Source organism: Ranitomeya imitator, chromosome 1, assembly GCF_032444005.1.
Source record: "Ranitomeya imitator isolate aRanImi1 chromosome 1, aRanImi1.pri, whole genome shotgun sequence".
In the NCBI taxonomy this organism is placed as follows: Eukaryota; Metazoa; Chordata; class Amphibia; order Anura; family Dendrobatidae; genus Ranitomeya; species Ranitomeya imitator.
The window spans coordinates 370,755,354-370,781,006 of record NC_091282.1 but is presented as its reverse complement, the minus strand read 5'-3'; the positions used below and the strand labels follow the sequence as shown (position 1 = coordinate 370,781,006).

The following is a 25,653-nucleotide window of genomic DNA, read 5'->3' as shown; positions in this document are numbered from 1 at the left end:
GCATGATGTGGTCGTGTTGGGGTTGCCATGGCAAAGTCCATAATCCAGTATTAGATTGGAAATCCATGTCTGTGTCCAGCTGGGGTTGTCAGGGGGTACATGGTGATGTCCCATTTCTGACTATTTCGTCATCCACCCCTTCTGAGGTTCCAGAGTTCTTGTCTGATTACCGGGATGTATTTGATGAGCCCAAGTCCGATACCCTACCTCCGCATAGGGATTGTGATTGTGCTATTGATTTGATTCCTGGTAGTAAATTCCCAAAAGGTCGACTGTTTAATTTATCTGTGCCTGAGCACGCCGCTATGCGGAGTTATGTGAAGGAGTCCCTGGAGAAGGGGCATATTCGCCCGTCATCGTCGCCATTAGGAGCAGGGTTCTTTTTTTGTAGCCAAGAAGGATGGTTCACTGAGACCTTGTATAGATTACCGCCTTCTAAATAAGATCACGGTTAAATTTCAGTACCCCTTGCCGTTGTTATCTGATTTGTTTGCTCGGATTAAGGGGGCTAGTTGGTTCACCAAGATAGATCTTCGTGGTGCGTATAATCTTGTGCGTATTAAGCGAGGCGATGAATGGAAAACTGCATTTAATACGCCCGAGGGCCATTTTGAGTATCTGGTGATGCCATTCGGACTTGCCAATGCTCCATCAGTGTTTCAGTCCTTTATGCATGACATCTTCCGAGAGTACCTGGATAAATTCCTGATTGTGTACTTGGATGACATTTTGATCTTCTCGGATGATTGGGAGTCTCATGTGAAGCAGGTCAGAACGGTGTTTCAGGTCCTGCGTGCTAATTCTTTGTTTGTGAAGGGATCAAAGTGTCTCTTTGGTGTTCAGAAGGTTTCATTTTTGGGGTTCATCTTTTCCCCTTCTACTATCGAGATGGACCCTGTTAAGGTCCAAGCCATCCATGATTGGACTCAGCCGACATCTCTGAAAAGTCTGCAAAAGTTCCTGGGCTTTGCTAATTTTTATCGTCGCTTCATCTGCAACTTTTCTAGTATTGCTAAACCATTGACCAATTTGACCAAGAAGGGTGCTGATGTGGTCAATTGGTCTTCTGCTGCTGTGGAAGCTTTTCAAGAGTTGAAGCGTCGTTTCTCTTCTGCCCTTGTGTTGTGTCAACCAGATGTTTCGCTTCCGTTCCAGGTCGAGGTTGATGCTTCTGAGATTGGAGCAGGGGCTGTTTTGTCGCAGAGAAGTTCTGATTGCTCGGTGATGAAACCATGCGCCTTCTTTTCCAGGAAGTTTTCGCCTGCTGAGCGAAATTATGATGTGGGCAATCGAGAGTTGCTGGCCATGAAGTGGGCATTCGAGGAGTGGCGTCATTGGCTTGAAGGAGCTAAGCATCGCGTGGTGGTCTTGACTGATCATAAGAACTTGACTTATCTCGAGTCTGCCAAGCGGTTGAATCCTAGTAGGCTCGTTGGTCGCTGTTTTTTGCCCGTTTTGACTTTGTGATTTCGTACCTTCCGGGCTCTAAAAATGTGAAGGCGGATGCTCTGTCTAGGAGTTTTGTGCCCGACTCTCCGGGTTTATCTGAGCCGGTGGGTATCCTCAAAGAGGGAGTAATTGTGTCTGCCATCTCCCCTGATTTGCGGCGGGTGCTGCAAAAATTTCAGGCTAATAAACCTGATCGTTGCCCAGCGGAGAAACTGTTTGTCCCTGATAGGTGGACGAATAAAGTTATCTCTGAGGTTCATTGTTCGGTGTTGGCTGGTCATCCTGGAATCTTTGGTACCAGAGAGTTAGTGGCTAGATCCTTTTGGTGGCCATCTCTGTCGCGGGATGTGCGTACTTTTGTGCAGTCCTGTGGGATTTGTGCTCGGGCTAAGCCCTGCTGTTCTCGTGCCAGTGGGTTGCTTTTGCCCTTGCCGGTCCCGAAGAGGCCTTGGACACATATCTCTATGGATTTTATTTCAGATCTTCCCGTCTCTCAAAAGATGTCAGTCATTTGGGTGGTCTGTGATCGCTTCTCTAAGATGGTCCATTTGGTACCCTTGTCTAAATTACCTTCCTCCTCTGATTTGGTGCCATTGTTCTTCCAGCATGTGGTTTGTTTACATGGCATTCCAGAGAATATCGTTTCTGACAGAGGTTCCCAGTTTGTTTCGAGGTTTTGGCGAGCCTTTTGTGGTAGGATGGGCATTGACTTGTCTTTTTCCTCGGCTTTCCATCCTCAGACTAATGGCCAGACCGAACGAACCAATCAGACCTTGGAAACATATCTGAGATGCTTTGTTTCTGCTGATCAGGATGACTGGGTGTCCTTTTTGCCTTTGGCTGAGTTCGCCCTTAATAATCGGGCCAGCTCGGCTACCTTGGTTTCGCCGTTTTTCTGCAACTCTGGGTTCCATCCTCGTTTCTCTTCAGGGCAGGTTGAGTCTTCGGACTGTCCTGGTGTGGATACTGTGGTGGACAGGTTGCAGCAGATTTGGACTCATGTAGTGGACAATTTGACCTTGTCCCAGGAGAAGGCTCAACGTTTCGCTAATCGCAGACGCTGTGTGGGTCCCCGACTTCGTGTTGGGGATTTGGTTTGGTTATCTTCTCGTCATATTCCTATGAAGGTTTCCTCTCCTAAGTTTAAACCTCATTTCATTGGTCCGTATAGGATTTCTGAGGTTCTTAATCCTGTGTCTTTTCGTCTGACCCTTCCAGATTCTTTTTCCATACATAACGTTTTCCATAGGTCATTGTTGCGGAGATACGTGGCACCTATGGTTCCATCTGTTGATCCTCCTGCCCCGGTTTTGGTGGAGGGGGAGTTGGAGTATATTGTGGAGAAGATTTTGGATTCTCGTGTTTCAAGACGGAAACTCCAGTATCTGGTTAAGTGGAAGGGTTATGCTCAGGAAGATAATTCCTGGGTCTTTGCCTCTGATGTCCATGCTCCCGACCTTGTTCGTGCCTTTCATATGGCTCATCCTGGTCGTCCTGGGGGCTCTGGTGAGGGTTCGGTGACCCCTCCTCAAGGGGGGGTACTGTTGTGAATTCTGTGGCAGAGCTCCCTCCTGTGGTCACAAGTGATACTTCGGCTGATTCTCTCTGTGAGCTTCCGTTGGTGGAGGAAAGTGGTACTGCGGCTTCTGAGTTTCCTTCCTCAGGTGATGTGGTGAAGTCGTTAGGTGCTGCTCTATTTAACTCCACCTAGTGCTTTGATCCTGGCCTCCAGTCAATGTTCTAGTATTGGACCTGTTTCCTCCTGGATCGTTCCTGTGGCCTGCTGCTCTGCATAGCTAAGTTCCGCTTTGCTATTTTGTTTGCTGTTTTTTTCTGTCCAGCTTGTCTATTTGTTTTTTCTTGCTTGCTGGAAGCTCTGGGACGCAGAGGGTGTACCTCCGTGCCGTTAGTTCGGTACGGAGGGTCTTTTTGCCCCCTTTGCGTGGTTTTTGTAGGGTTTTGTGTTGACCGCAAAGTTACCTTTCCTATCCTCGCTCTGTTCAGAAAGTCGGGCCTCACTTTGCTAAATCTATTTCATCTCTACGTTTGTCTTTTCATCTGAACTCACAGTCATTATATGTGGGGGCTGCCTTTTCCTTTGGGGTATTTCTCTGAGGCAAGGTAGGCTTATTTTCTATCTTCAGGCTAGCTAGTTTCTCAGGCTGTGCCGAGTTGCATAGGGAGCGTTAGGCGCAATCCACGGCTGCCTCTCGTGTGGTTGGAGAGGATTAGGGATTGCGGTCAGCAGAGTTCCCACGTCTCAGAGCTCGTTCTATGTTTTTGGGTTTTTGTCAGGTCACTGTATATGCTCTGCAAATAATACAAAACCCGGCACTCAACTTTGTGGTGTGAAGAAACGAAAGATTTATTATCCCAAATCAGAAAACGTTTCGGTCACACAACTGGACCTTCATCAGTAACTGAAATAAGTATGTACATACAATACAGCATAATTAAAAACCATAATTGGGAAAACATAAATAAAACTGTGAACAAAAATAACCAAAGTATATACAACATATGCAACATCCTATGCATATGACTATGGCGAAAATGATGGTGGGTGGATACTAGTGGTATAAGAGAGTGACCTATGTCGTGGCACAGTGGTAGTACAGTGGTGGAGTTTTACATACCGTTTACTGGGACAATATATAGATTCAAGTGGCTATATGGCCTGCCTGGGAGGTGGAACATAAATCATAGTGAGAGAGTGGACTGAGGTACTATAAACGAGAAGACAAAAGAAGCAGGAGTGTATGGACACCTACCCGGAGGTAGCTACCAATATAGTATTGGATATCCAGAGAGAAAAGTTACAGCCTAGAAGAAATAGAACATCTATGACGGACCCTGATGGAGTTACATACTGGAGAGACGCTGAAGAGTGTAGCATGTAATTACCTATATGGGTGCTGTCATCGCGGCGTCCACCGCTGAATAGCAAGTGAGGAGAGAGGGCCGTGGGGCTGTTTATATAGTGGCAGAGACTGGGAGGATGTCAGCTGTGAGCATGAGAGCGGTGCTTAACCAACCAGGAAGTGGGCGGAATTAGGCAGAAGTGACCTGCCAGGAAGAGCAGGTCACATGGACGGTGGTGTGCGGGCGCCATCTTGGAGGTGGCAGTGCTAAAAAGTAGACTCCTGCCTGGCGTTTGCTAATTAGCCTTCTTTCATTTTTAACAGGCTCATTTTCATTTATTTGCAGTATTTTTATTGCCGCACTTTCCTTTTTTTTTTTTTTTTTCCACACAGCTTAATGCAGGCAGTTACAGGCATGCGCATTACAGTCTTTTTTCCGGGTAGTGTATAAATCGCTGCGCACATAGCCTCTCATACCCGATGTAAGCGTCTGGACATGCGAACTCCAGCCGCCCTTATAGCCCTATGTATCGCACACTGGCGGCTGTGGTCAGGCACAGTCTATCTACTTTTTAGCACTGCCACCTCCAAGATGGCGCCCGCACACCACCGTCCATGTGACCTGCTCTTCCTGGCAGGTCACTTCTGCCTAATTCCGCCCACTTCCTGGTTGGTTAAGCACCGCTCTCATGCTCACAGCTGACATCCTCCCAGTCTCTGCCACTATATAAACAGCCCCACGGCCCTCTCTCCTCACTTGCTATTCAGCGGTGGACGCCGCGATGACAGCACCCATATAGGTTATTACATGCTACACTCTTCAGCGTCTCTCCAGTATGTAACTCCATCAGGGTCCGTCATAGATGTTCTATTTCTTCTAGGCTGTAACTTTTCTCTCTGGATATCCAATACTATATTGGTAGCTACCTCCGGGTAGGTGTCCATACACTCCTGCTTCTTTTGTCTTCTCGTTTATAGTACCTCAGTCCACTCTCTCACTATGATTTATGTTCCACCTCCCAGGCAGGCCATATAGCCACTTGAATCTATATATTGTCCCAGTAAACGGTATGTAAAACTCCACCACTGTACTACCACTGTGCCACGACATAGGTCACTCTCTTATACCACTAGTATCCACCCACCATCATTTTCGCCATAGTCATATGCATAGGATGTTGCATATGTTGTATATACTTTGGTTATTTTTGTTCACAGTTTTATTTATGTTTTCCCAATTATGGTTTTTAATTATGCTGTATTGTATGTACATACTTATTTCAGTTACTGATGAAGGTCCAGTTGTGTGACCGAAACGTTTTCTGATTTGGGATAATAAATCTTTCGTTTCTTCACACCACAAAGTTGAGTGCCGGGTTTTGTATTATTTGCTGATTACGGTTTGGGAACCTACCCGTGCACCTCATACGGTTGTGCACACGTGTTTCTAACTACTGTATATGCTCTGACCTCTATGTCCATTGTGGTACTGAATTACCTTATCATAACACCCCATATAATGCTCCACAAATGCTGATTATGGCCCCATAAGATGCTCCATAGACACATTTGCCCTGTACAATGCTCCACAAATGCTGATTATGGCTCCATAAGATGCTCCATACAGCTATTTGCCCCATATAATGCTGCACATGGCCCATACAGATATTTGCCCCATATAATGCTGCACATGGCCCCATAAGATGCTCCATACAGATATTTGCCCCATATAATGCTGCACATGGCCCCATACAGATATTTGCCCCATATAATCCTGCACATGGTCCCATACAGATATTTGCCCCACATAATGCTGCACATGGCCCCATACAGATATTTGGCCCATATAATGCTGCAAATGGCCACATAAGATGGTCCATACAGACATTTGCCCCATATGCTGTTGCTGCAATTAAAAAAAAAAATCACATACTCACCTCTCAGGCCCCCGGCACTTGCTATATTCACCTGCTGTGCGTTCCACCGTCGGCGCCGCTGTGTCTTCCCCGTCTTCTGCACTGACTGTTCAGGCAAAGGGCGGCGCGCACACTAATCACGTCACCATGCCCTCTGACCTGAGCATGCAGAGGACGGGGAAGACGTAGCAGTGCCGACGGTGGAACGGGGAGCAGGTGAATATCGCGCACTGCGTTATACTCACCTGCTCCTGGCGCGGTGTCCCTGGTTTCCCGGCGCCGGCAGCTTCTTCCTGTAGTGAGTGGTCAAATGGTACCACTCATTACAGTAATGAATATGCGGCTCCACCCCTATGGGAGTGTCTGTCTCTCCACTCTTCCTCCAGACTCTGGGTCCTTGATTTCCACGGTCTCGTGTGAAGTATCCACAATCTAATTTTGTGACCTACACCAGCAGATGACATGGCTCCCGAAACCATCATTGATTGTGGATACTTCACATTAGACCTTGAAAATCAAGGTCCCAGATTCCTGGGAAGAGTGGAGAGACAGACATTCCAAGCTGCTTAAGGTCTAGTATGAAGTTTCCACAATCAGCGATCGTTTGGGGAGCCATGTCATCTGCTGGTAGAGGTACACTGTGTTTTATCAAGACCAAGGAACTTTTAGAGAACTTCATGCTTCCCTCTCCTGGCAAGCGTTTTGGAGATGGAAATTTAATTCTCCAGCAGGACTTGGCACCTGTCCACATTGCCAAAAGTACCAATACCTGGTTTAAAAACAACAGTATCACTGTGCTTGATTGGCCAGCAAACTCGTCTGACCTTAACCACATAGTGAATCTATGAGGTATTATCAAGAGGAAGATGAGAGACACCAGACCCAGCAATGCAGACGAGCTGAAGGCTGCTAGCAAAGCAACCTGGGCTTCCATAACCCCTTGGCAGCACCACAGACTGATCGCCTCCATGCCACGCCGCTTTGATGTAGTAATTGATGCAAAAAGAGCCCCGACTAAGTATTGAGTGCATTTACTGAACATACATTTCTGTTAGCCAACATTTCGAATGTTAAAATAATTTTTTCAAGCTGATGTTATAAAGTATTCTAATTTACTGAGATAATGACTTTTGGATTTTTGGAGCGCCCCCAGATGCAGGGCCGCGGGGTACTCGGTCCGGGGTTGTCACGGTGGCTAGACCCGGTCCATGACTCTGCTAAGGGGCGTCCAATGAAAGTTGTTGGTGCGTGGTGCAAGGTGCGAGGAATAACGAGGACACAGGGCTGCAGTCTTTTTACCTTTTTACTGAAAGCTTCGGGGTCCGCAATCCAGAGCACTGCTAACAGGGTTGGCTGAGTCCGACCGGTCCGAAGGCACATCCAGAGTTCTCTTTGATCCAAGGTAGAGAAGTAGTTAGCAGACTTCAAAGCAGCCAAGGACTCCTCTATCTTAGGCAGGGGGTATGCATCCTTATGTGTAATGTGGTTTAATTGCCTCATGGTGCCATCTTTCTTCCTAACGAGGACTAATGGAGCTGCCCAGGGGCTACAGCTATCTCTCACTACCCCAGCCTCCTTCATCTCTCGCAACATGTCCTTGGCACACTGATAATGAGCTGGTGGTACAGGACGGTATCTTTCTTTTACGGGTGGATGATCTCCTGTGGGGATGTGATGTTGAATCCCTTTTACCCACCCGAAATCAAGGGGGTGCTTGCTGAAGACCCGCTCATACTCGTGGACCACCCTGTAGGCCCACTGTATCTGGTGAGATGGAGTAGAGATGGAGTAGAATCAGTGCCCACATGTAATTCTTGACACCAATCTTTCGATTGCCCTGCAGAGCCATTGTCCTCCGCCAGTTTGGACGGAACCAAGGGCCCGGGTGCCTGTATCACGCTATTATTAACAGTAAACAGCTTGGCAAGTGTGACATATTTGGTTAGGTGGACTTCTTCCTCTCCACAGTTAAGGACACGTACTGGCACCCTCCCCTTGCGGACGTCAACCACCCCTCTGGCTGTTAGGAGGGTAGGCCTATTATCTGAATACGCAGGTTCTACCAGGGCCTGATAGTCTTTACCCCCGAGACCTATGGCTGCCCAACACCATATTAACATTTCACTCCTGGGGTTATTGCAATGGGGTTCAAATCACTCACTGTGACCAGGCCAATTTCACCATCAGTCAGCTCCACCTGCTGCCTCCGCATTACGGCTCTGATTTCTTTCTGCAGGGCACGTTGTTCACTGTAACCAGCTGTCTCTGCTACCTGCTGCAACAAGACAATAACTTCTGCAAGACAATTTTCTATGACATTAGTACCGATGGTCATCATGGGGTTACATTCACGTCTGTCAATATCAACAATGACAATTCCCTGGGCCTCCAATTCTACCTGCCCCACCTTAATAGTGACCTCTTTATACCCCACTTGCGGCAGCGGCTGACCGTTACTAGCTATTATGGTAAAATCATCATCGGGGCCACGGGTAATGTCGGTGTCCTCCCAATAACGTCTATAAAGAATGTAGGGCATAGCTGTCACCGGGGAAGCGGTGTCCAGCAAAGCGTTCATGGGGATACCGTCGATCACGATGGGGAGAACTGGTCACCCCCGATGTATTTGGCTCTCCAATTTTGCGGGCCTTGGCGTTCTACTCCTGGGGGTCGGCCCTCTGCCCCAGGGGTTGCTCGTTTAACTGACTACCTTGCAAGATGGCCCACCTGGTGGCAGCGGCGGCAGATAGGTCGTTCATCCCGATGAAAGCGATCGTCGTCTCTGCCTCTGGTCGATGGAACTCTCCTTGGTCGCTGCCAGGGGACATCTTCAGGTCTGGAAGCCAACTGGATCTTCTCCTTGGGGGCTTCCTGTAGGTATTGGACGGTCCGGGCTAGAGCAGCAACGCTCTTGGTCAGCTCCTGTATCTGGAGGCGCAGTCCTGTAGGGGAGTCGTCTTCCAGGGTATGGGCATCGGCCTCGGAGGAGACGGGTGCGTCCAGCGCCACCTCCTGGTGGTACGTGAGGGCTTGATGCCTGGGAAGTGTGGCATGGCTGGGCTGTCACTCTGGTAATGCCTGGATGGCTTTATCTTTGAATTGCGCAAAAGTCAGGTCTGGATTCTGCATGGCCAGAAAGTGTAGTTGGGCCCTTTGGTTACTGCACAGGAGCCCCTCGATGAACCGCTCCTTCAGGAGTTTATCTTCATCTTGCATGCTGTTTGGGTCACTTTGCTTGATGGCCCACAGCGCCTCCTGAAGATTAACGGCATAGTCCCGTAAGCTATCCTGCGGCCTCTGCTTGCACCCATAGAACGTCAATTTAATTTCCGTAGCGGTGCGGGTGTCAAAGGTGGTTTTAAGCTTTGCAAATACCTGTTGCGCAGTTTTCTTATCCGCAACGGGCCAGGACTTCACTTCCCTTAATGCCGCTCCAAAGAGTTGGCCGGTTATCATATGAACTTTCTGAGGCTCTGTCAAGGGGTAAAACTCGAGCAGGCTACAAATCCCCTCTTTAAAGTCAGTTAACGTATGGGATTCTCCAGAGTATCGCGGGAGCCAGGCGGCTCCTGGTAGGTACGGCATAGAGAAGGGCATTATGGCTGTTGTAGCTGCGGCAGTATCCAGCTGGTTGATGGGATCTCCTCCGGGATCCGTCATGGCTGTTCTTCCCCCCTGCTAACCTGCCGGGGTCGGGGTTCTTCTTCCGGGATCGGCGCCGGGGTCGGGGTTCATCTTCCGGGATTAGCACCTCACCGCGTCTTCCCGCTCCGCGCTCTTTTCCAGCCGGCTCCACCCACGAAGCTATGGCTCCTCCCCTCACGCTCCACATGGCGCGGCAATGGCGGATTTTTGGCGGCAAATAGCGATTCACAGTCTTTGCAATAAGTCACAGTTCAATCACAGTTCCAAGGCACACATGACCTGATTCTTCAGGCTTAAGTACATCCTGTTTGTGACGCCATGTTGGAGCGCCCCCAGAAGCAGGGCCGCCGGGTACTCGGTCCGGGGTTGTCACGGTGGCTAGACCCGGTCCGTGACCCTGCTAAGGGGCGTCCAATGAAAGTTGTTGGTGCGTGGTGCAATGTGTGAGGAATAACGAGGACACAGGGTTGCAGTTTTTTTTCCTTTTTACTGAAGGCTTCGGGGTCCGCAATCCAGAGCACTGCTAACAGGGCTGGCTGAGTCCGGCCGGTCCGAAGGCACATCCAAAGTTCCCTTTGCAGGTGGGAATCAGTGCCTACCAACTAGCGCCTGTGTGTTATAGTCCTTCCCTGCTGAGCACCATGGGATAGTCCTCACAACTGTCGTATCTGTTCTTCCTCTTTCCATCCCTCAGATAATATGGCTAGGATGCACCTGTATGACAGATAGGCCTGGAGTTATTCTGGGACCCTAGAGACGCCCCTCTCCCACGATTGCCTCCTATGTCCGTTTAGGTGATTTAAGTCAGACAGCCAACCTGTAATTAACTGTCCTGCCGCTGTTTGAAGTAATGCGTGGAGTCTGTTACTTCCTCGGTGCTCCGGCCACCAGCTACGCGCCTCAGAGAGATGTTGCCACAGTCTTAGGGGCACGACTCCTTCTGGTTCTGTCTCCTTCATACTATGATCCCGCTTCTCACTTCTCCACAATATACTTCGCTTCGTGTCCTTACTTGAGATGCCGCCGCAAGGTAGTGCTCCGTAACAATCTGTCTTTCTGCTAGGTACCTGCCAGGTTCCCACTTCTGACAGGTCCTCTTCTGACCTCTCCCGGGCTCTTTCTGCCTAACTTCCTGTCCAACCCCCAGTTTTACCAGATTGTGAGGAGTGGCCTAATACATAGAGCCTTTTGCTCCCCCTGGTGGCCGGAGAGTGAAGTGTAATGTGTGACTGTGATACCTGGTCAGGTGAACTCCTTTAGGACAATCAGACATAACATCACTCCCCTTAGTGGCAGAGCGACATTACTGCAATGACCAGGACTCTGGGGCGCTGCATTTTCATTGGCTGTAAGCCATAGTCATCAACATTAACAAAAATAAACACTTTAAATTGATCATTCTGTTTGTAATGATTCTATCTAATATATGAGGTTCACTTTTTACATTGAAGAACTGAAATACATTAACTTTTTGATGATATTCTAATTTTGTGAGATGCACCTGTATATACACATAGAACATGTGTATACATACAGCTCTGTCAAAAATTAAGAGATCACTGCAAGATTTTCAGTTTGTCTGATTTTTCTCTTTATAGGTATACTTTTGAGTAAAATGTATTCTATAAACTTCTGACAACATGTCTCCGAATTTCTAAGCAATAAATGTTGTTTTTTTTCTGAAAAGGAGAAATGGTCCAAATTAAAAAAAACAAACAGTGCTTTCAGACCTCAAATAATGCAAGGAAAACAAGTTCATAATCATTTAGGAACAACAATACTAAAGTTTTAACTCAGGAAGAGGTCAGAAATAAATATTTTGTGGCATAACCATGTGATTTTTAATTACAGCTTTCATGCGTCTTGGCATGCTTTCCACCAGTCTTTCACACTGTTTCTGGTGGAAAAATGTAAACAGTTCTTCTTTGTTTGATAGCTTGTGACTATCCATCATCCTCTTGATTACATTCCAGAGGTTTTCAATTGGGTTTAGGTCTGGAGATTGGGCTGCCCATGACAGGGTTTTGATGTGGTGGTCCTTCATCCATACCTTGATTGACCTAGCTGTGTGGCATGGCACATTGTCCTGCTGGAAAAAAACAGTCCTCAGAGTTGGGGAACATTGCCTGAGCAGAAGGAATTAACTGTTTTTCCATGATATCCTTGTATGTAGCTTGCCTCATATGTCCTTCGCAAAGAACAACCTGCCCAATTCCAGCTTTTCTGAAGCATCCCCGGATCATCACCGATCCTCTACCAAATTTCACAGTGGGTGCCAGTCACTGTGGCTTGTACGCCTCTCCAAGTCTCCGTCTAACCATTAGACGACCAGGTGTTGGACAAGCTGAAAATTATACTCATCAGAGAAGATTACCTTACTCCAGTCCTCTATGGTCCAATCCTTATGGTCTTTGGCAAACTTCAGCCTGGCTCTCCTTTGCTTCTCATTGATGAAAAAGCTTTTTTCTAGCTTTACATGACTTGAGTCCTCCCTCTAGGAGCCTGTTAAGAACTCTTCTTGCCGTGCACTTCACCCCAGCTGCCATTTGCCATTCCTTTTGTAGGTCACTTGATGTCATCCTGCGTTTGCTGAGTGACATTTGAATAAGATGATGGTCATCCCGGTCAGTGGAGAGTCGCTTTTGCCCTCTGCCGGTCTTTAGCTTTGTTGTCCCCAATTTCTGCTGCTTGACCTTGTTGTAATGGACTGCCATCTTCTAAATTTTAAGGATGGAGGCAAAATGACGCTCACTGTGTCCCTCTGGTAGAAAAGCCAGAATTGAGCCCTTCTTTTCCTCACTCAAGACTTTTCTTTTCAATTCCTTTGGCATGGATAAAAATTATTTTTTCATTCCTATTACTTTTCAGATATTACTAGCACTTGTTTTGCCATCCAGCTTGTCCTATTGCAAGAGGATTGTGAACACCACAGTAGTTTTTTTTTATATTTTCCTTCGTTAAATAAGATTTGATTCTGGTGATCACCTAATCAGAAGCACATTAAGTAGAATGAGGTGTTCTCTGGTTAAAATTCAACTGACACTGGAATTGAATGGCTGTCAGACATGTAGAGATGGTGATTTTTATAAAACTATGCAGTGGTCTCTTAATTTTTGCTGGAGTTGTATATACAATCTTTGCCACAAGTGTTGGCCTCCTTGAAATTGTTTCCGAAAATTAAGAATATTATTGCAAATACAAATGTTTTGTTAAACACATTTATTTCCTTTGTTTCCTGTGTGTATTCAGAGGCACAGCTAAGGGTTCAGCCTGGGGGGGGGGGGGAGGGGATGGGGTGAAAAACCTCTGAGTGTGACCCCCAACCTTAGTAACAGTGTGTTAGTTGAAGCTCATCAGTAGTCGTTGGTTGGCTGCAGAGCTCTCATGACATCCAATTCAAAAAACATAACAGAAAAAAGCAGCCATATTTTAAAACACCAGGTCAGATTACCAATGTACTAGCAAGATGCACAGGTGCAAATTATTGATGAAACAACCACTCAAAAGCCGATCATTCATTGAGAGAGTGGTTGCTTAATATTATAAATACACACAAATAAGGCTTGCATAGAGCAGCAGTCATACACAGGTAGTGCACAGTGTCTGGCCTCAGCCTATTAGTGACTCTACATTATTAGAGCAGGTGGGCTGCCCAGCACTACATATGTGCAATCCACAAGTACAAAAGCCCCAGGTTCTCCAGGCCAACACTAAAGGTGTCAGCTGTATCCGTAACAAAAATTAAAAAAAGTACAAAACTGTAATAATTTTTTTTTTAAGTAATAATGCTTTAAATCCTTGACCCCCAAGGATGGTTTGCATGTTAATGACCAAACCAATTTTTACAATTCTGACCACTGTCCCTTTATGAGGTAATAACTCTGGAACACTTCAATGGATCCCGGTGATTCTGACACTGTTTTTTCCTGACATATTGATAGTGGTAAAATTTCTTTGATGTTACTTGCGTTTATATGTGAAAAACTGGAAATTTTGCAAAAAATTTGAAAATTTCGCAATTTTCCAAATTTGAATTTTCATGCCCTTAACCCCTTCCCGACCTGTGACACAGCGTATGCGTCATGAAAGTCGGTGCCAATCCGACCTGTGACGCATATGCTGTGTCACAGAAAGATCGCGTCCCTGCAGATCGGGTGAAAGGGTTAACTCCCATTTCACCCGATCTGCAGGGACAGGGGGAGTGGTAGTTTAGCCCAGGGGGGGTGGCTTCACCCCCTCGTGGCTACGATCGCTCTGATTGGCTGTTGAAAGTGAAACTGCCAATCAGAGCGATTTGTAATATTTCACCCATTATAACGGGTGAAATATTACAATCCAGCCATGGCCGATGCTGCAATATCATCGGCCATGGCTGGAAATACTAGTGTGCCCCCACCCCACCCCACCGATCGCCCCCCCAGCCCCCCGATCTGGCCGGTACACTGCTCCGGCTCCCCTCCATCCAGTGCTCCGCTCCCCCCGTGCTCTTGTCCGCTCCCCCCGTGCTCCAATCACCCCCCCGTGCTCCAATCACCCCCCCTGCATTCAGATCCACCCCCCCGTGCTCCGTTCCACCCCCCCGTGCTCCGTTCCAGCCCCCCCGTGCTCCGTTCCACGCCCCCCGTGCTCCGTTCCACGCCTGCTGCGCTCCGATTCCCCCCCCCATGCTCCGATCCCCCCCCCCGTGGTCCCCCCCCACCCCATCATACTTACCGATCCAGCCGGGGTCCCGTCCGTCTTCTCCCTGGGCGCCGCCATCTTCCAAAATGGCGGGCGCATGCGCAGTGCGCCCGCCGAATCTGCCGGCCGGCAGATTCGTTCCAAAGTGCATTTTGATCACTGAGATAGATTATATCTCAGTGATCAAAATAAAAAAAATAATACATGACCCCCCCCCTTTGTCACCCCCATAGGTAGGGACAATAAAAAAATAAAGAAATTTTTTTTTTCCACTAATGTTAGATTAGGGTTAGGGTTAGGGGTAGGGTTAGGGTTAGGGTTAGGGGTAGGGCTAGGGGTAGGGCTAGGGGTAGGGTTAGGGGTAGGGTTAGGGCTAGGGTTAGGGCTAGGGTTAGGGTTAGGGTTAGGGCTAGGGTTAGGGCTAGGGTTAGGGGTAGGGCTAGGGGTAGGGTTAGGGCTAGGGTTAGGGTTTCGGTATGTGCACACGTATTCTGGTCCTCTGCGGATTTTTCCGCTGCGGATTTGATAAATCCGCAGTGCTAAACCGCTGCGGATTTATGGCGGATTTACCGCGTTTTTTTCTGCGCATTTCACTGCGGTTTTACAATTGCGATTTTCTATTTGAGCAGTTGTAAAACCGCTGCGGAATCCGCACAAAGAAGTGACATGCTGCGGAATGTAAACCGCTGCGTTTCCGTGCAGTTTTTCTGCAGCATGTGTACAGCGATTTTTGTTTCCCGTAGGTTTACATTGAACTGTAAACTCATGGGAAACTGCTGCGGATCTGCAGCGTTTTCCGCAGCGTGTGCACATACCTTTAGAATTAGGCTATGTTCACACGGTGCGGATTTGGCTGCGGATTGGCCGCTGCGGATTCGCAGCAGTATTCCATCAGGTTTACAGTACCATGTAAACATATGAAAAACCAAATCCGCTGTGCCCATGGTGCAGAAAATACCGCGCGGAAACGCTGCGTTGTATTTTCCGCAGCATGTCAATTCTTTGTGCGGATTCCGCGGCTTTTTACACCTGTTCCTCAATAGGAATCCGCAGGTGAAATCCGCACAAAAAACACTGGAAATCCGCGGAAAATCCGCAGGTAAAACGCAGTGCCTTTTACCCGCGGATTTTTCAAAAATGGTGCGGAAATATCTCACACGAATCCGCAACGTGGGCACATAGCCTTAGGGTTAGGGTTGGAATTAGGGTTGTGGTTAGGGTTGTGATTAGGGTTATGGCTACAGTTGGGATTAGGGTTAGGGGTGTGGGGGGGTTAGTGTTGGAGGTAGAATTGAGGGGTTACCACTGTTTAGGCACATCAGGGGTCTCCAAACGCAACATGGCGCCACCATTGAGTCCAGCCAATCTCGTATTCAAAAAGTCAAATGGTGCTCCCTCACTTCCGAGCCCTGAAGTGTGCCCAAACAGTGGTTTACCCCCACATATGGGGTATCAGTGTACTCAGGATAAACTGCGCAACAATTACTGGGGTCCAATTTCTTCTGTTACCCTTGTGAATCTAAAAAAATGCTTGCTAAAACATCATTTTTGAGGAAAGAAAAATGATTTTTTATTTTCACGGCTCTGCGTTGTAAACGTCTGTGAAGCACTTGGGGGTTCAAAGTGCTCACCACATATCTAGATAAGTTCCTTGGGGGGTCTAGTTTCTAAAATGGGGTCACTTGTGGGGAGTTTCTACTGTTTAGGCACACCAGGGGCTCTGCAAACGCAATGTGACGCCCGCAGACCATTCCATCAAAGTCTGCATTTCAAAAGTCACTACTTCCCTTCTGAGCCCCGACGTGTGCCCAAACAGTGGTTTACCCCCACACATGGGGTATCAGCGTACTCAGGAGAAACTGGACAACATCTTTTGGGGTCCAATTTCTCCTGTTACCCTTGGGAAAATAAAAAATTCTGGGCTAAATAATTATTTTTGAGGAAAGAAAACGTATTTATTATTTTCACGGCTCTGCATTATAAACTTCTATGAAGCACTTGGGGGTTCAAAGTGCTCACCACACATCTAGATAAGTTCCTTTCGGGGTCTAGTTTCCAAAATGGGGTCACTTGTGGGGGGTTTCTACTGTTTAGGCACATCAGGGGCTCTGCAAACGCAACGTGACGCCCGCAGAGCATTCCATCAAAGTCTGCATTTCAAAACGTCACTACTTCAATTCCGAGCCCCGGCATGTGCCCAAACAGTAGTTTACCCCCACATATGGGGTATCACCGTACTCAGGAGAAACTGGACAACAAATATTGGGGTCAAATTTCTCCTGTTACCCTTGGGAAAATTAAAAAATTCTGGGCTAAATAATTATTTTTGAGGAAAGAAAACGTATTTATTATTTTCACGGCTCTGCATTATAAACTTCTATGAAGCACTTGGGGGTTCAAAGTGCTCACCACACATCTAGATAAGTTCCTTTCGGGGTCTAGTTTCCAAAATGGGGTCACTTGTGGGGGGTTTCTACTGTTAAGCCACATCAGGGGCTCTGCAAACGCAACGTGACGCCCACAGAGCATTCCATCAAAGTCTGCATTTCAAAGCGTCACTACTTCACTTCCGAGCCTCGGCATGTGCCCAAACAGTGGTTTACCCCCACATATGGGGTATCAGCGTACTCAGGAGAAACTGGACAACAACTTTTGGGATCCAATTTCTCCTGTTACCCTTGGGAAAATAAAAAATTCTGGGCTAAATAATTATTTTTGAGGAAAGAAAACGTATTTATTATTTTCACGGCTCTGCATTATAAACTTCTATGAAGCACTTGGGGGTTCAAAGTGCTCACCACACATCTAGATAAGTTCCTTTCGGGGTCTAGTTTCCAAAATGGGGTCACTTGTGGGGGGTTTCTACTGTTAAGCCACATCAGGGGCTCTGCAAACGCAACGTGACGCCCACAGAGCATTCCATCAAAGTCTGCATTTCAAAATGTCACTACTTCACTTCCGAGCCCCGGCATGTGCCCAAACAGTGGTTTAACCCCACATATGGGGTATCATTGTACTCAGGAGAAACTGGACAACAACTTTTGGGGTCAAATTTCTCCTGTTACCCTTTGTAAAATAAAAAATTGCAGGCTAAAAGATCATTTTTGAGAAAATAATTTTTTTATTTTATTTTCATGGCTCTGCGTTATAAACTTCTGTGAAGCACTTGGGGGTTCAAAGTCCTCACCACACATCTAGATTAGTTCCTTTGGGGGTCTAGTTTCCAAAATGGGGTCATTTCTGGGGTATCTCCAATGTTTAGGCACACAGGGGCTCTCCAAACGTGACATGGTGTCCGCTAATGATTGGAGCTAATTTTCCATTTAAAAAGCCAAATGGCGTGCCATCCCTTCCGAGCCCTGCCGTGCGCCCAAACAGTGGTTTACCCCCACATATGGGGTATCAGCGTACTCAGGACAAACTGGACAACAATATTTGTGGTCCAATTTCTCCTATTATCCTTGGCAAAATAGGAAATTCCAGGCTAAAATATCATTTTTGAGGAAAGAAAAATTATTTTTTATTTTCATGGCTCTGCGTTATAAACTTCTGTAAAGCACCTGGGGGTTTAAAGTGCTCAATATGCATCTAGATAAGTTCCTTGGGGGGTCTAGTTTCCAAAATGGGGTCACTTGTGGGGGAGCTCCAATGCATAGGCACACAGGGGCTCTCCAAACGCGACATGGTGTCCGCTAACAATTGGAGCTAATTTTCCATTCAAAAAGTCAAATGGCGCGCCTTCCCTTCCGAGCCCTGCCGTGTGCCCAAACAGTGGTTTACCCCCACATATGAGGTATCGGCGTACTCAGGAGAAATTGCCCAACAAATTTTATGATCCATTTTATCCTACTGCCCATGTGAAAATGAAAAAATTGAAGCGAAAAGAATTTTTTTGTGAAAAAAAAGTACTTTTTCATTTTTACAGATCAATTTGTGAAGCACCTGAGGGTTTAAAGTGCTCACTAGGCATCTAAATAAGTTCCTTGGGGGGTCTAGTTTCCAAAATGGGGTCACTTGTGGGGGAGCGCCAATGTTTAGGCACACAGGAGCTCTCCAAACGCGACATGGTGTCCGCTAACGATGGAAATAATTTTTCATTCAAAAAGTCAAATGGCGCTCCTTCCCTTCCGAGCCTTACCATGTGCCCAAACAGTGGTTTACCCCCACATATGAGGTATCGGCGTACTCAGGAGAAATTGCCCAACACATTTTAGGATCCATTTTATCCTACTGCCCATGTGAAAATGAAAAAATTGAGGCTAAAAGAATTTTTTTGTGAAAAAAAAGTACTTTTTCATTTTTACGGATCAATTTGTGAAGCACCTGGGAGTTCAAAGTGCTCACTATGCATCTAGATAAGTTCCTTGGGGCGTCTAGTTTCCAAAATGGGGTCACTTGTGGGGGAGCTCCAATTTTTAGGCACACGGGGGCTCTCCAAACGTGACATGGTGTCCGCTAAAGAGTGGAGCCAATTTTTGATTCAAAAAGTCAAATGGCGCTCCTTCCCTTCCAAGCCCTGCCGTGCGCCCAAACAGTGGTTTACTCCCACATATGAGGTATCAGCGTACTCAGGACAAATTGCACAACAACTTTCGTGGTTCAGTTTCTCCTTTTACCATTGGAAAAATAAAAAAATTGTTGCTAAAAGATAATTTTTGTGACTAAAAAGTTAAATGTTCATTTTTTCCTTCCATGTTGCTTCTGCTGCTGTGAAGCACCTGAAGGGTTAATAAACTTCTTGAATGTGGTTTTGAGTACCTTGAGTGGTGCAGTTTTTGGAATGGTGTCACTTTTGGGTGTTTTCAGCCATATAGACCCCTCAAACTGACTTCAAATGTGAGGTGGTCCCTAAAAAAAATGGTTTTGTAAATTTCGTTGTAAAAATGACAAATCGCTGGTCAAATTTTAACCCTTATAACTTCCTAACAAAAAAAAATTTTGTTTCCAAAATTGTGCTGATGAAAAGTAAACATGTGGGAAATGTTATTTATTAACTATATTGTGTCACATATCTCTCTGGTTTAACAGAATAAAAATTCAAAATGTGAAAATTGCAAAATTTTCAAAATTTTCGCCAAATTTCCGTTTTTATCACAAATAAACGCAGAATTTATTGACCTAAATTTACCACTAACATGAAGCCCAATATGTCACGAAAAAACAATCTCAGAACCGCTAGGATCCGTTGAAGCGTTCCTGAGTTATTACCTCATAAAGGGACACTGGTCAGAATTGCAAAAAACGGCAAGGTCTTTAAGGTCAAAATAGGCTGGGTCATGAAGGGGTTAAATCACAGAGACATGTCACACAAAATACTTGTCACGATTCACACCATGACCGTCACCCCTACGTCACGGGTCGGGGTGACTTTAGGCCATCAGACGGCTATCACATGTGCAGGGGGGCTTATCTTAGTTATCCCTCCATTCCACAATGTGATGAAAAAACACACACAAGGCTATTGACCTCTTAGTTTACAGCAGGAGCTTATTCAATATACCACGAACTGAAGGGATTTATTTATATCCCGCTTACAGTTCCACTTAAAACTTGCAGCTCTCTGGTGCCCCCCTTACTGTCAGGTCAGATTAGGTACTGCACCTAGGGTAATTAGTTACCAGAAAGGCTGCCTGCTATGTACTGGCTATTGGGCGCGCAGCTCCCTTATACACAGTATGATGGGCTCGCAGCTCCCGCATACACAGTATGTTTGGCCTGCAGCTCCCGTATACATAGTATGATTGGCCTGCAGCTCCCTTATACACAGAATGATTGGCCCGCAGCTCCCTTATACACAGTATGATGGGCCCGCAGCTCCCTTATACACAGTATGATGGGCCCGCAGCTCACTTATACACAGAATGATTGGCCCGCAGCTCCCTTATACACAGTATGATGGGCTCGCTGCTCCCGTATACACAGTATGATTGGCCTGCAGCTCCCTTATACACAGTATGATTGGCCCGCAGCTCCCTTATACACAGAATGATTGACCCGCAGCTCCCTTATACACAGTATGATGGGCCCGCAGCTCCCGTATACATAGTATGATTGGCCTGCAGCTACCTTATACACAGAATGATTGGCCCGCAGCTCCCTTATACACAGTATGATGGGCCCGCAGCTCCCGTATACATAGTATGATTGGCCCACAGCTCCCGTATACATAGTATGATTGGCCCGGAGCTCCCTTATACACAGTATGATGGGCTCGCAGCTCCCGTTTACACAGTATGATTGGCCCGCAGCTCCCGTATACATAGTATGATTGGCCCGCAGCTCCGTTATACACAGAATGATTGGCCCGCAGCTCCCTTATACACAGTATGATGGGCCGGCAACTCCCGTATACACAGTATGATGGACCCGCAGCTCCCTTATACACAGTATGATGGACTCACAGCTCCCTTATACACAGTGTGATGGACTCACAGCTTCCTTATACACAGTATGATGAGCCCGCAGCTTCCTTATACACAGTGTGATGGACTCACAGCTCCCTGTCATGATTTGGATGTCCCGGTCATTTACTCATCCTCCGGCGTATTCACTATTTTGTGGCACTGCTGCAGTGCCGCTGCTCAAACTTGTGAGCGCAGCTTCTGACTGGCCAGAAGTTAGAAGCTATGTCACAAGCGTTCAATGTAAGACTATGAGGCTATGTGCACTAGTTGTGGATTCGTGTGTGGATTTACCGCGGATTTCCTGTGTTTTCTGTGCGGATTTCACCTGCATTTTACCACCTGCGGATTCCTATACAGGAGCAGGTGTAAAACGCTGCGAAATCCGCAAAAGGAATTGTCATGCTGCGGAAAATACAACGCAGCATTTCTGCGCGGCATTTTCTGCACCATGTGCACTGCGGATTTGGTTTTCCATAGGTTTACATGGTACTGTACACCAGATGGAAAACTGCTGCGAATCCGCAGCGGCCAATCCGCAACGTGTGCACATAGCCTGAGAGTGAGAAAGAGGCCAGAACGACTTTGATTAGTGACCTCTGCGCTGCTCCATAAAACACTGGAGCCGCGGACAGGTGACAAACTGCAGGAGACGGAGCCGAGCGGAGACAAAAACAGATGAAAACGCCAGAAGATGAGTATCAGACAGAGGGCAGGGGACGCGGATTTTTAGCACCGCTCCAGCAATGAAATAAAAAATAATGCTGGAGTGGTGCTGTAAATGTGATGCAGCTGTTGGTTACTATATGGGGGCTTCATATACTAATACTCATAAAAGACCCAGGTGGTACGTATCAAAGGCCCCCCCATCTCCAGCCTCCCCAGACAGCAAATATTACGTGATAGAGCACATATAATGTCATAACAAAACATTATAATATTCAGCCCCCAGTGACCTGTCCCCCCTCCCCCACTTCAGCCCCAATGCCCCCATCATCTCACATCCACCCCCTCAGTGCCCTGTCCCACCTCACCAACCTTCAGCCCCCACAACCCCCAAATGGTCTCACATTCACCTTCCAGTGCCCTGTCTCCCCTCCCCTACAATGCCCCCATGGTCTCATATTCACCCCCCGTACCCTGTCCCCCCTCACTCACTTTCAGCCCCCACAATACCCCAACGGTCTCACAGTGACATACCTGAATTTAATAAACCTAATAAGTTCCATCCCCACTTACTGATAAAGTTTGCAGGCAGGCAGGACCAGGAAGTGTCTAAGTGAAACGCAAGGTGGGCACTAGGACCCAGCGTGCCTCAGCCAATCCCAGCGTGCACAGGGTGAAGAAAAACTGCAGCCGGGGAAAAGCTTCATGATCAGGTCAGAGGGGCAGCACCATTCACTGCAGGAGGGAGACTGCAGCCGGCCACTGTGCTAATAGCCAGCTTGCAGAGTCTCCATCAGATGGGAGCAGACATTATACTGCTCTGCTCCTATGCTGTATTCTGCCTCGTCACAGAAGTGGCCCTGGCTCCCGGTGGGCCCCTTCATGTGACAGGGTCCGGGGCGACGGCCCCCTCTGACCCCCAGTAGCTACGCTACTGATTGGCGATTACAGTGCAGTTATAGAGACTTACAGGTGATGCTCTTTCTAATGGAGTCGTTCACTTTTCCAGTCTTTTAAACCAGGCACGCATTGCTAAGACGCGGCTGCAGAGAAAACAACAAAGACACATTTGACTTATCACATTTCCAGCCCTGTCACCATCTATTCCCACCTGCACAACTTCCTCATCCTGCTGATACCCCAATACTGAACTGGTGCTGCCATATGTGCCCCTATTACTGATCCTCTTAGTACCCCATATAATATTGCCACCACTGTTCACCACATAGTAATGCCCACCACTGTGGTCCTTACAAAGTAAAATCCCCCTTTGGGCCATCTGGATGGTAAAACTACCCCTTTAAAATATAACTGCCCTGAGCAAGTGCTCTAGAAGTGCCCACTTCACATTTATTAATGTCTCCTGAGTCCCCCTATGTACAGTAAAAATGGCCCATGAGTCCCTAGCATCACTTATGTGATAAGACGGACATGTGACCGCATGTATGCTATTTGTATGTGCTGACTAGACTCTTTTGGCTTCTCTCTATTCTCTTCTATTGAGAGAAGCCAAAAGTATCTAGTCTATGCTTGCACATAGCAAACACGTGATCCCATAACCACACTGATGATATTGGGAAATCATGACAGCAGGTGCACCACACCCTATCATGATAGTCTGCAGTCATATATAGTGACTGTAGATTTTTATTCCAAACTCCCACAACCCCTTTAATAATTTTATACAAATAATAATCTGCTTATTATGAAATTATTAAAGGGATTGTCTAGCTCTATGCTACAAGTCTGCAGTGACTCCATGTGATTGCAGACTTGTGAATCCTCACATTTCGTGCATAGCACACTGTCAGGAGTCTCCAGTGTGGGAATTGGGATGTCACGTGACCTCAAGTAGGCTATTTGCATCCAACTGGCCACACTCTGACTCGACTGTTTCTGGTCTTGCTCAATGCACTTTTATTGAGTGAGGCTGCACAGTTAGAACATGGACAACGACAAAAAAGATGATCAAAAGGCCAAATATTACTAATAAAATCACAATTTTTATTGAAAAACATTATAAAAACATACAGCAAAGGTGCACAGAGAGAGACGAACCACTCCAAAAATCACATTCACCCATATACACGCACAACCACGGAAAATAGAGTAATGTCCAAATCTATCTGCTATGTCCTAGGAAACAGCTATTATTATAAATAATCTATATAGTCGTCCTCATAATAGGACACTCCACATACACCTATAATGGGCAGGACATAAGTCCCAAAGTATGTGCTACCTATGTGTAAAGCTCTATCACATCTCCCGGGCATAGATACATCCACCGCACAAATAGAAAATGGTACCCGACCAAGAGGCTACATATTATAAACAGCCATGCACATAATTACCTTGGTATGGTAGTGGGGGATGTGACTCTAACACCCGTAGCCGCGCGTGCGCCCCGACGCACGTTTCGGTCTCCTTTTTGCTACGGGTGTTTGCACCCGGCTACGGGTGTTAGAGTCACATCCCCCACTACCATACCAAGGTAATTATGTGCATGGCTGTTTATAATATGTAGCCTCTTGGTCGGGTACCATTTTCTATTTGTGCGGTGGATGTATCTATGCCCGGGAGATGTGATAGAGCTTTACATATAGGTAGCACATACTGTATGTTTTTATAATGTTTTTCAATAAAAATTGTGATTTTATTAGTAATATTTGGCCTTTTGATCATCTTTTTTGTCGTTGTCTATGTAGTAACTGATGATAGGCTCTACAATTCCTTTCTTGTAGTTTACATGGTATATATATGTATTTTTATATATTGAGTATATCTATGAAATTCTAAAGATTGTTCTGATTACCATGTTGATGTGTCATATTTATCTGTACAGTTAGAACATGGCCAGGAGTATGCAAATCGCATACTTGTTGATATGGGCAATGGTGAATCCTCAGTGTGCGCAATGTGAGGTTCACAATTTTGCAGTCACATAGGAGTAACTGCAGACTTGTAGAATTAGATCAGACAATCCCTTTAAATAAAGTGCAGCTTGTGCCTTGGTTAATGTATTGGGCTTGTTATACTAACAGGCTGGGGCTTATTATAAGACCTATGCTGTAAATATAATAAGCCCCGTACCTCCACCCTCCCCAGACAGCAACTATTAGATAAGATTGCATTGCATATAATCCAAGAAATGGAATACAAGACCCCTACAGCACCACCTACCCCCACTACCTTAATTCAGCTCCCTCTCTTCTCCCCACTCCTACAGTAACATACTAACATCACAGTAACATACTAACATCATGTTAATTTATTTAAAAGAACAAACATTTTGTCCGTGATAAGTTCCAGTTTGTCCAGGCCAGGCACTGTCTTGGGCTCCTGGCACAGCCTAAGCTGCAGCTTATACTAGGACCCTGAGTCCAGCGTGGACCAATCGGAGCCCACCTGGGGTGGAGCTAACTGCAGCGCTGCCAGCCTGTCAGAGAAGACTATCAGGTTAGCAGCGCTCAAGCCCACACCATGCGCTGCAGTGAGACTCTGCTATTGGCTGCTGTGCAGCATGCAGAGTCTCCGATCAGATGGAGACCAGGCTGCGGCACCGCAGCGTGCTGCCATGTCTCTGACTTATCAAAAAGCTGCGACCGCTTATTTCTTAACGGCTGAAGCGGCCGTCGCTGTGACGAGGTTCAGGGCGACGCCGCAGCTTGCAGCCCTGGCTCTGAAACATCAGAGAGCCAAAGCCGCTTATTGCTTAATGACTGAGGCGGCTGCGGCTCCGAGTGGGCCCCTCCATGTGACAGACCCCACTGCCCCCGGTAGCTACAGTGGGGAAAAAAGCATTTAGTCAGCCACCAATTGTGCAAGTTCTCCCACTTAAAAAGATGAGTGAGGCCTGTAATTGACATCATAGGTAAACCACAACTATGAGAGCCAAAATGAGAAAACAAATCCAGAAAATCACCTTGTCTGATTTGGCAAGATTTATTTTGCAAATTATGGTGGAAAATAAGTATTTGGTCACCTAAAACCATGCAAGATTTCTGGCTCTCACAGACCTGTAACGTCTTCTTT

At 46.7% G+C, this 25,653-nt stretch overlaps 1 protein-coding gene and 1 gene segment (V, D, J or C); both read right to left on the bottom strand.

Moving 5' to 3' along the window:
• LOC138672974 (immunoglobulin gamma-1 heavy chain-like) overlaps positions 1-25,653 on the bottom strand; it is a 606,081-nt gene that overhangs the window by 118,757 nt on the left and 461,671 nt on the right.
• The window catches only part of LOC138672958 (uncharacterized), a 147,725-nt gene that overhangs the window by 59,970 nt on the left and 62,102 nt on the right, over positions 1-25,653 (bottom strand). The window lies entirely within an intron of this gene.